Genomic DNA, 10,302 nt, shown 5'->3' on the forward strand with positions numbered 1-10,302 from the left:
TGGTTGAGATTGAGAACCAATAGTACATTAGAAAGTGATACATTGCAGCTACCTGGTAGGAGAAATTGAGGGTGTCCGGAAGAAATAAAATATGTATTACAAGAAGAACAAGCAATTCTGTTCCAAAAACATACAATAAAAGAATATCCACATTTTATTTTCTCAAGCCTCTATGTAATTGTTCAGATACTAAATTTAGGAAGCTTTTGCATTTCATAATGTACCTTTCAGACTACATAGATTTGTAGCAAAATAAACACCATGTGCACAATACAATGGCGTTGCTGATTTGGTTAACTTAGCTGAAGGCATTGTTGACTTCATCATTAAAATGTCTTTGTCAGTGATTCTTAGCTTTATTACTGTTTCATCAATTCTTCTTCAGTTCTGTCATCATTCCTTTCCTCCTGTTTCTTTCCATTTCTTATCTAAATTATTCGGAAATAATTATTCTAAAAGTTGGAAAGAGACAATGAACCTTTTTTATTGGAAAGAGATAAAACTTCCAAACTCATTCTTAGCTCATCATCGCAACATCCAGAACAAGGGGTGGAAATTCGTATCTTGAGAGTGCCTGAAGCATTCAGAACAGAGGTTTCGTTTAGCAAGTTTTCACAATTTGTGGTACACGATATTTCTGTCCGTGTTAGAGGAACACTGACTGCTTTGGGGAATAGGCCCTTCTGTTTCCCCCAGCAAGCTGGTGCAGGGAAGTGGACTGTTGAGTCAGCTTGTATTCACCTCAGGTTTTCACACTCTGTTTATTTATTTTCATATAAGGACATCAAGGAGAAACAGTCACAAGTTCCATTCTCTCATCTCTCTGCACCTGTCAACTGGAATGCATTTTATTGGGTGCACCCATCTTGCAAAGCATGGCTTAATTCATATCTTTTGTGAAACTGAGGAATCCATCTCACAGTGACAGCTCTTTTTTCAAACAGCTACGTAGTGTCGGTTGGTATTATTATTTCCATCAACATCATTAGCAATGTAGTTACAGAGAAAGGTGGTATTTGACAGTGACGTGATATTATCTTGAACTCTCCCTGTTGAACTGTACATTCTGGGATGGCAGAGACCATTCTTACCACCCTTTGCCACCTCTCACAATGGTTAGCATAGTGCCTTTCCCACAGTTGGTGTTTTAAGATTGCTTGATCGATTATGTAAAATAACCAGGTTACTTGGGTAGCCTAATGTTGCTCTTGTATTTGGCCTAAAAGAGTGGGGAAAGAAGAAATAAGAAAAATACAAATGAATCCTGAAAGCTATGGGGCAAAGAAATGCAAGGAGCAAAATTGACCTTAGTAAAAAAGTATAAAAATAGGAAGTGGATAATCCTCACATCTGAAGGTCAAGATTCTCTCCTGCTCTACACACTCATCGAATTCTGCTTCTCTTCTCTTTCTTCCCTAGAATGATTTGTCAAACAACCCTGAATAAATCTTCTGATTTCAAATACTCGAGAATATCCAAACCACTTCATCTCACACTTTGCTGGTGGGAAGGGCAGTGGACATAACCCTTAGTGGAAAGCAACTGGCCAGTGGACACCAAGTGTTCTAAAAGCAGCCATTCCAGTAATTTCAGAAACTTCATCTCTGGTACTAGAATGAAAAGATTCTAAATCTGAACAAAGATGTGTGTTCCTAAAGTTTTCAATACAGTTTTATTTATACAGAGACAGGAGTAATAGAGCAAAAGGTGAATAAATTATGACACAAGCCCCTTGCTTGAATGTTTATTAAAAAATATTTAAAATTATGTTTTAAAGGCACTTCAGCCTATTTTATTCTTTAACATAACAGACAATATAGTTGGCTTAACTTATTTTGAATGCACAATTCTATGAATATTAGCATCTGTATAGATTTGTGTGACCACCACCGAAATTAAGATGCAGAACAGTTTTAATATCCCCCCCAAAATCTCCTGTGCTATTTCTTTGTAATCAATCACACCTTGGGCCCCACCCACTCCAGTCTTGACAACCAAGATTGTTTCCTGTTCTTACAGTTTTGTCATTTTAGGAATGTCATATAAATGGAATCATCAGTATGCACTTCCATCATTTGGGACTGGTTTCTTTCACTCAGCATGAACTTGAGGTTCATCAGCATTGATATGTGTATCAATAGTTCTTTTTTATTGCTGAGTCACATTCCATGCACTGAGATACCACGGATTATCCATTTACCCATTGGAAGACATTTGTTTTTTCCCCAGCATTTGCTGGTAAATCCAGCTGCTATATACATCCATGTACAGGATTTTGTAGAAACATTCGTTTTCCTTTCTTTAGGGGAAACACACGGGAGTGGGCCTGCTGGCTCATCATGGTGTTAACTTCATAAGAAATTGTGAAACTGGTTTTGAGAGTTGAAAGCATTTTTAATAATAAGGAAGGCATCTATGTTATAAATGCTGAAGTAGGAAATAAATTGTATATGCTTTATAAAATAGGCATGGGAAGAAGACTGGAAGGAAATAGATCAAAACAATAAAGCGGTTGTCTTGTTCTGATTACGTTATAGGTATGCTTTCCTTCTTTTCTGTATAAACTTTCTGGCTTCTGACATCACCAAGCAACAAGTGAAACCTGACAGTCATCAAATTCACATGAATTACACAAATGCTAGTATCCCACTCCCTCTATTAGTATCTAGTCTTGTCCAGAGAAGCGGCTCCCTGATTTCTTTCTGGTATGAGCAAAGCCACAAAGTCAGAACAGGTTTGTGTATCTCTGAAACTTCTCTACTATAATGTCTGAGGGCTCTTCTCTCTGCCCCTCTGTTTCCCACTGTGTTGTGCTACTACTCCCTACCCGAAGGCTGCTCTTCTGACAGCTTCCCCAGAACCACTGACCTTTCGTGTCCTTTCAGCTTGACCACCAGGAGAGCTCCTGCTGCTTGTCTGGTGGTTCCTGGTGACACTTTTCCTTCCGTTGTTCATGGACATGCTGAGGTGAGACGGGGGTGGGAGGGGAACAGTCTAACACTGGTCCCTCTGACCACTGTCTTGCTGACACTACAGACTTAAGCCTCATTCAATAATGTCTTCTTTCAGGAGATGATGACTCTGCCTTCATTTCAGCCTCCTAGGCTGCTTTAGAGTAGCCTAAGACTGTTAGGCAGGTGTTTCATGAGAGAAGCCCACTGTGGACCAAGATCAATTGCCCTCCCACAGGACTCTCTGACCCTGTTGAAATCTGCAGACCTGCTTCATTCAGTATCTACAAGCCTCTAAGGCCTTCAAGAAGCTGCCTGGCATTCTCTGGTAGGACACCACAGACCTCTAGGGGGCAATGTTGTCTCACACCACATGTATGTTGAACTCATTCTCAGCTCAAAACCAGCCAAATTTTCATTACACCAGTATTTTCCAAATATTCAGTGACTACTCACAAGTTTTATAATTATAAAAATAGTATATTAGAAATAAGCTAAAGAAAGCAGGGAATTATTTAAACACTAAACAAAAACTTACAGAGGTCATTGCCTAAAGTGTAAAAATAGCCTCTGTTTACAGTCTACTTTCTCAACCATCACTTTCTCTGTTAATTTTTCTCATGATTCAGAGCCAAATATTATACGATATTTATTTGGGTAGCTAGATTATGTGGCTCTTGATTGTAATTTTCTGTATTTAAACTAGCATTACATCTTCTGAAATCATCTTAGTATACTACCCTCAGGGAAGACTGAGAGTAATACTTCTTCCTTCTCTATTGTACAAAGACAGCAGAGAACTAAATGGATGGATATTAGCCGTACTTCTTAGAAGAACATCTAAATAGACATAAAATTTTCTAGTGAGAAGATAATGCTACTGTTTCTACAGAAAAGGTCATGAGTTTTGAGTCGGGCTATTTGATTTGGGCTAGATCCCCTGTGCTCTCCCTGTGACCAGCCTCCTACTAACAAAGGGGCCAGGCAGGGTTATTAGAGGTGTGGCCAGGGAAAACAGGCTGGCCAGAGTTATGAGTCAGAAATAAAGATAACCAACTTATGCCAGATTGTTGGGTAGATACCAACCCCCAGAGGAGAAAACTATTCATTCACCAAATGTGTATGCCATGCTCTCTACTTGTCAAGCACTGACTATTCCAGGCACTAGATATACGATAGAAAACTACACAGAAAAAGTTTCTGCTCTTACAGAGTTCAAACTCTGGCATGGGTAGCTGCAAAAGGAGATAGCTACAAAAAAATAAATAAGAAAAATATCCTCTTGAGCATGAAAATAGTATAGAGACTGACTTGTGGTGGCTGCTCTATATTAGGTAGTCAGCAAAGGCCTCTTTGGTGAGGTGGGATTTATGCTGAGATGGGAGTGATGATGAGCTACCCTTGAGATGATAAGGGGGTGGAGGGAGCGTTCCAGGGGGAAAGAAACACTCAGTGTAGAGGCTGGAACAAATTGAATGGGTTCAGGAAATAAAAGTAGGCAAGAGTAGCTGGAGTACAGTGGTGAAGGATGAAGATGAAGTCAGAAAGGGAGGTGAAGAGTTTGGTCAAGCAACAGCCTTGTAGACCAAGGTAAGGAATTTGAAATGGTTTTAATGCAATGAGAGATGTGGAGGGTTTCACACAGAGGAGTGAAATGATCTGATACAGCTTTTTAAAAATCACTCTACCATTAGGGAGGCAAGCTTGGTAGCGTGGAAAACATTTAGGCAGCTGTCACAGGAAGTGAGGCCCAAAGTGATGAAGGTGTGGACCAGGACTGAAGCAGCAGAGGCAGAAGGAAGGGGACAGAGTCACTATATATCGTTTGGAGATGGAGTTGTTGGGATTCGTTGATTCATTAGATGTACCCAGTGGCAGGGGCCCGTGAATCAAGGGACTACTCCTAGCTTTTTAGTTTGAATAACTGATAGGATGGCAGTTGCATTTGCTGAGATGAGAAGACTAAGGAGAGTATGTTTCAGGGGGGAAAGTTGATGTTGAACATGTGGGCCTACTAGCCAAGCCTTTCTTTGGGTGACTTCAGGCTTATCAGTCTTCAGCTGCTGGTTGGAAGGGTGTGGTCTAAATGGCAACCAGTGGGAGGAGGTTGCCAGTGGGAGGAGCAGGCGGGATGGAGGACCCTGCAGTGGTAAGACACCCGAGAGGATGATGGATATGTTCACCTCCTCAACTGAGATGATGATTTTGTGGGTACATACATATGTCAAAACTTATCAAATTGCATAATTTTATTGCATTTGTAGTTTATTCTGTGTTAGCAGGACCTCAATGTAAAAACAAAATCACTGTAAAATATTAAAAGCAGCAGAGTAATTAGAGAAATCAAAGGGTGAGAATACCAGTGTTATGGATGAGAGGGTATTGGCAAAAAAAGAAAAAACAGTGCCAGCTGAGATAATTGCTGTGTAACCATCAGCACCTTCTGTATCTGAGGCCCCATTTTTGGTTCTGTGACTGCAAGTGGTTGGCTTTAATCCTCTTTAATATTTGCTCCACTTCTAACAGGCGATGCTACAATCAGTTAATTGTCATCTGGGTTCTTCAATACAGACTTTAAAGAAAGGAAATCTGACCATTTGGAACAACATGGATGGACCTAGAGGGTATTATGGTAATTTAATAAGTCAGAGAGAGAAAAATACTATATAATTTTATATATTTGTGAATTCTAAGAAAAATAATAAATGAACAAACAAAACAGAAACAACCTCCTAGATACAGAGAGCATTTTCATGGTTGCCAGGAGGGTGAGCAGGTGGGGGACAAGGAAAAGAAAAGGTGAAGAGATGAAGTACAGTTGGAAGTTACAAAACAGTTGCAGGAGTGTAAAGCACAGCATAGGGAATAAACTAAAAATATTGTAATAACTGTGCACAGCCACGTGGGGCGCTAGATGTGAGGGGCCATCACTTGGTACTTTACACCTAAATGTCTAACCCAACTGCTATGCCTTTGAAACTAATACTGATTGTCAACGGTCACTGAAAATTGTTTAAGAGTTTAAATCGAATTTCAGGAGACTTCCAGTCAGTTTCCTTATCACCTTCAAAATTTGTATCAACTGAAGAGATAAGAGTTGGAAGAGGCGAGTCCAGTCTCCAAATGGAGGTAAAACCGCCGCCAGGTCACCCCTAGCCAGACTCCGGACAAGGCCACAGTAGCCCCCGCTATGGGGTGGGGGAGGAGGGCCACGACCCGAAGGAACCAGGGCGGTTGAGAAAACTGTTTATTGGTGGTTTGAGCTGTGAAACTACAGAAGATAGTTTAAGAGAACACTTTGTGAATGGGGCATACTCACAGATCATTTGGTGATTGGGAGACCCCCAGACAAAATGTCCCCGGGGCTTTGGCTTTGTCACGGACTCTTGTGTGGAGGAGGCGGAGGCAGCAACGTGGGCTCGACCTACAAGGCTGATGGGCAGGTAAGGGAACCAGAGAAAGCTGTTGGTAGAGGGGATCCTGTTAAGCCTGGCGCCCATCTAACTGTGAAGACATTTTTTGTTGGTGGTATTAAAGAAGATACCGAACAATATAACCTGAGAGACTACTTTGGAAAGTATGGCAAGATTGAAACCATGGAAGTCATGGAAGATAGGCAGAGTGGGGAAAAAGGAGGATTTGCTGTGGTAACTTTTGATGATCATGATTCAGTGGATGAAATTGTTGGTCAGAAATGCCATACTACTAATGGGCGTCATTGTGAAGTGAAAAAGGCCCTTTCTGAACAAGAAATGCAGTCTGCTGGGTCGCAAAGAGGCCGTGGAGGTGGATGTGGCAACTTCATGGGTCACGGAGGAAACTTTGGAGGTGGTGGAGGTAACTTTGGCCATGGTGGAAGCTTTGGTAGAAGAGGAGGCCATGGTGTGGTGGCAGCAGAAGTGGTTATGAGGAGGTGGTGGTGGGTACCATGGCTGTGGACCTGGTTTCAGTAGTAGAGGAGGCTATGGGGTGGTGGAGCAGGATGTGGAGACCAGGGTGGTGGAGGATATGATGGTTCCAAGGAAGGGGGCAAGTTTGGTGGTAAGTGTGGTGGTGNAACTTTGTCTTTTGCTTTTTCTCTTCATTACATCAGGTATATCGCCCTGCCTATTGTGATAGTGGGGCCAGGAATAAAAAGATAAGGAACTTTTACCTTTTTAATATTTGTATAGTTCAGTTTTTCTACATTTTGGTACCAAAACTTTCACAAAATGCAGTTTTGAAGGTGTTTCCTTGGGAGTTAACAAGTAAAGGAGATCATTGTTAATCACTATTTTAGTTGCTAAAGTTAACTGTAAAGAAACATCTGCTGACTTGCAATTTAAGGGGACTATTCTCCCCATTTCCAAACCATGAGATGAATGGGCTCTGCCATGTGGAGAGAACAGATATTTGTGTTTGCATTGTGTGTTTTAGATAAATAGAACTTGGTATTTGAATTAGTATATTTGTGACATTAATGGCATTAAGATTTACCTGCAAATGAAAAAAATCTCAAAATTCCTTAAAAAAAGAGAGGGAGAGAGACAAGCACAGCTCACGCTCCACATTTCTGGTCCCCAAAAGGGACTACATCTTCCCCAAAATGTGCAGGATCTCAGAACAAGTGTCCCAGGCAGTGAAATCTTTTCAAGGGAAACCTGATTGACTCTTATCTTGGCAGGTCCTAGGCCTGCAAATGTGCCAGTGGAGTCCCAGAAAATAACCTTCTGCTTTTCTAGCAAGAACGCAACCAGGGAAATCTGAATATGGGAGCTAATCACCCTCTCCGACCCATTCTTTCTGAAGGTAGTACATAGCATGTGAGCAATAATAGCTACATCCTCCATCTGGCGGCTATGAAAATTTAAACTCCTGCTTGTGTGTGTGTGTGTCTACAGTATAACCTATTAGTAGTCAGAGTGAGCTCTCTTGGCTTGTTTCTTCTGATAAGAGCTGGTATAAATCATGACTCTTGGTTTGTCTCACTGCATTCCTGTTAGAGGTTGTGGACTTTATTGTAGGTCTAATGTGTCTCTGATAAGTGCCTTGGGAAACAGGCTCCAGGATTTAACCCTGGTCTCATCCCCCCAAGCAAATTCATGTGATAAAACATGGCTGAGATTAAACACCCAACCTGGTGTTGATGTGAAAGTCAAAACAGCCCGAGGCCAGTGATTGCACAGAGCTCAGAGTCAGGTGTGAGCCTTCTCATCTGTTCGTGCATAGTACACATTTCATAAAGGTGCATAAGCCTCATGTATGTCCAAAGCGCAGGGCTTAATGCCAGGGGCCCACCTGGGAGCCACGTGACCTGAGTTCTAGTCCCAGGTTTGCTCCCAACTTGACCTGTGTCCTTGTTCAGACCACTTAAGGTGTCTGGGTGGTCAGTCTCCTTCTCTGTAAATGAAATCAGGTGCTCCACACTCCACTGTCTACCAGGTGAGTAACCCAAATGAGTCAAAGGCCCAAGTAGGTCTCCACAGAGTAGGATTCTCCCTGCCTACATTCAGATAAAATGCCTACAATCTAACTGAAAGATAAAATGAATAATAATAAAACATACCCAAAACAAATTTGGCCATGGCCAAACTCTGGTTCAAACTCTGGTTCAAAGATCACTAAGGTCTGGTCCAGCTCTAAAAGCCAAGACTGTGCATGCCAAGTGCACTGGAGAATGAAATGTGTGGTAGCTCAGATCAAGTGTGACATCCAGTGGCCTATTTGGCTAATGACACTTGAGACTTTCCAATAGCCTGGGGTATTCTGACCTCAAGCACTTAATCCTGCTGAAAAGATTTCTGTTGGGGATAGAGACTTGGAACTATGGGGTGTTCTCCCCCAGGCTGCAGGCCCTGTGAGAGGAACTTGCTCCCTATTTCCTACCCACACTCCACAGTAACTGTCAGACCAACACTAGTATGGAAGAAAATGGATAAGGAAACAGAAAGACGTGTAGAGATTAACTAACTTAACCCAGCTGACTTGCCAGGCTTGCAAGTAAGAAACTACAGTCTGACTTCTGAACCCATTCTGGGACTTCAGACATCATGTTTTTATTTTTTTTCCAAATGTGGAAATTGGTGTGAGGAAGGTTAAATGATACCAGAAGAATGGACAAAATCAAATGGGGTAGGATCAGGGGTGGGAAGTGGGAATGGCTGGGGTGGGGGGAGAGAGGTGGCGATAAAATGGAGACAACTGTACTTGAACAACATTTAAATTTTAAAAAAGTTGAAAGAAATTTAGTAGCTACTTAGAGAAAGGCCTGAGGCTGGAATTCAGCTCTTGAAAAAGACCTACCAATTAATTTTTCCATTAATAACTTTCCACACGATAAATACCCTTTACCTTCACCAAGGCTTCGGAAACCCAAACTGTGCTAACAAAGACTCTGCTTTACTTCAAAGGGAAGCTCTACTCTGACAATTCAGAGATTAGAAATGCTTTATACAAGAATTGGAAGCTAAAAGAAGACCAAGAAAATAATAATAACGTGAACGTGTGGGTAGTACTATTAGTGCAAGGGAGAAAGCTCTGGCACATTTTGTCCTCCCAAAGGTTTCCTTCTGTACAACCTGACATGATACTTAATGTCCACGATGATGACCTGGAGTCATTAGAGCAATGAAATTAATTCTTAGCATACTATATTTAATCAACTAAGGAAATATATATTCTAATGCAGAGAGATTTACCATCCTAAATAATATGAGGGAGTCTTTTCTGGGCAGTTAAACAGCTGATTTCAAAGACTGGCTTTGGTTTGTCACATTCTAAACCCTGAGCTTTGGGCTTAGTCAGATGCCATCTCCTCCCTGGCCACAGATTCTTCTATCATTAGCCTCTGGTTTGTGCTACACACAGGTGGGGGCACTGCTCTCAGATAAGAACTAGTTCCAATAACCTTTGCTTGTTGTGTCCCTTTCAAAATAGAGGCTCTAAACAGAGGCACGGTCAAGGAACAATTTATAAGGAACTCCATCTTTTATGTTTCCCAAGTGACTTTTGAAAAAGTCAAAATTAACTCAAATATAAAATCCACAGTGACTCTGGTAAAAGATATTACCTATCCTCTCTATTTTCCTCACATACTGCACCTTCCTTGGACCTACTTCTTTTAAAAATCTAAAAACACACAAGCAGTGACAACAAAAATCTTTCTCTGCTTCTCTACTAATACCTTGTCTTCTGCCTCAAGTTGCTCTCCCACATCTACCTCCATTCCTGTCTCCTTTATCTTCTTTGCCATTCCCACTTGTCAAAGTTAATTTCTGCTTTTGGGTTCAACCCAAGTACAGAGAACTTCTTGATCTTCACATTGAAAATAAAGTCCTTCTTTTACTGCATTACAATTGCATTTTTAGTTCAC

General features: G+C 41.3%; 1 pseudogene; it reads left to right on the forward strand.

Annotated features, from left to right (window-relative positions):
* Positions 1 to 6,074: 6,074 nt before the first annotated feature.
* Positions 6,075 to 6,992, forward strand: LOC118982171 (heterogeneous nuclear ribonucleoprotein A3-like; annotated as a pseudogene).
* Positions 6,993 to 10,302: the final 3,310 nt, after the last annotated feature.

The sequence above is a fragment of the Sturnira hondurensis genome, unplaced genomic scaffold, assembly GCF_014824575.4.
Source record: "Sturnira hondurensis isolate 20B ecotype Veracruz unplaced genomic scaffold, ASM1482457v3 Scaffold0025112, whole genome shotgun sequence".
NCBI lineage: Eukaryota > Metazoa > Chordata > Mammalia > Chiroptera > Phyllostomidae > Sturnira > Sturnira hondurensis.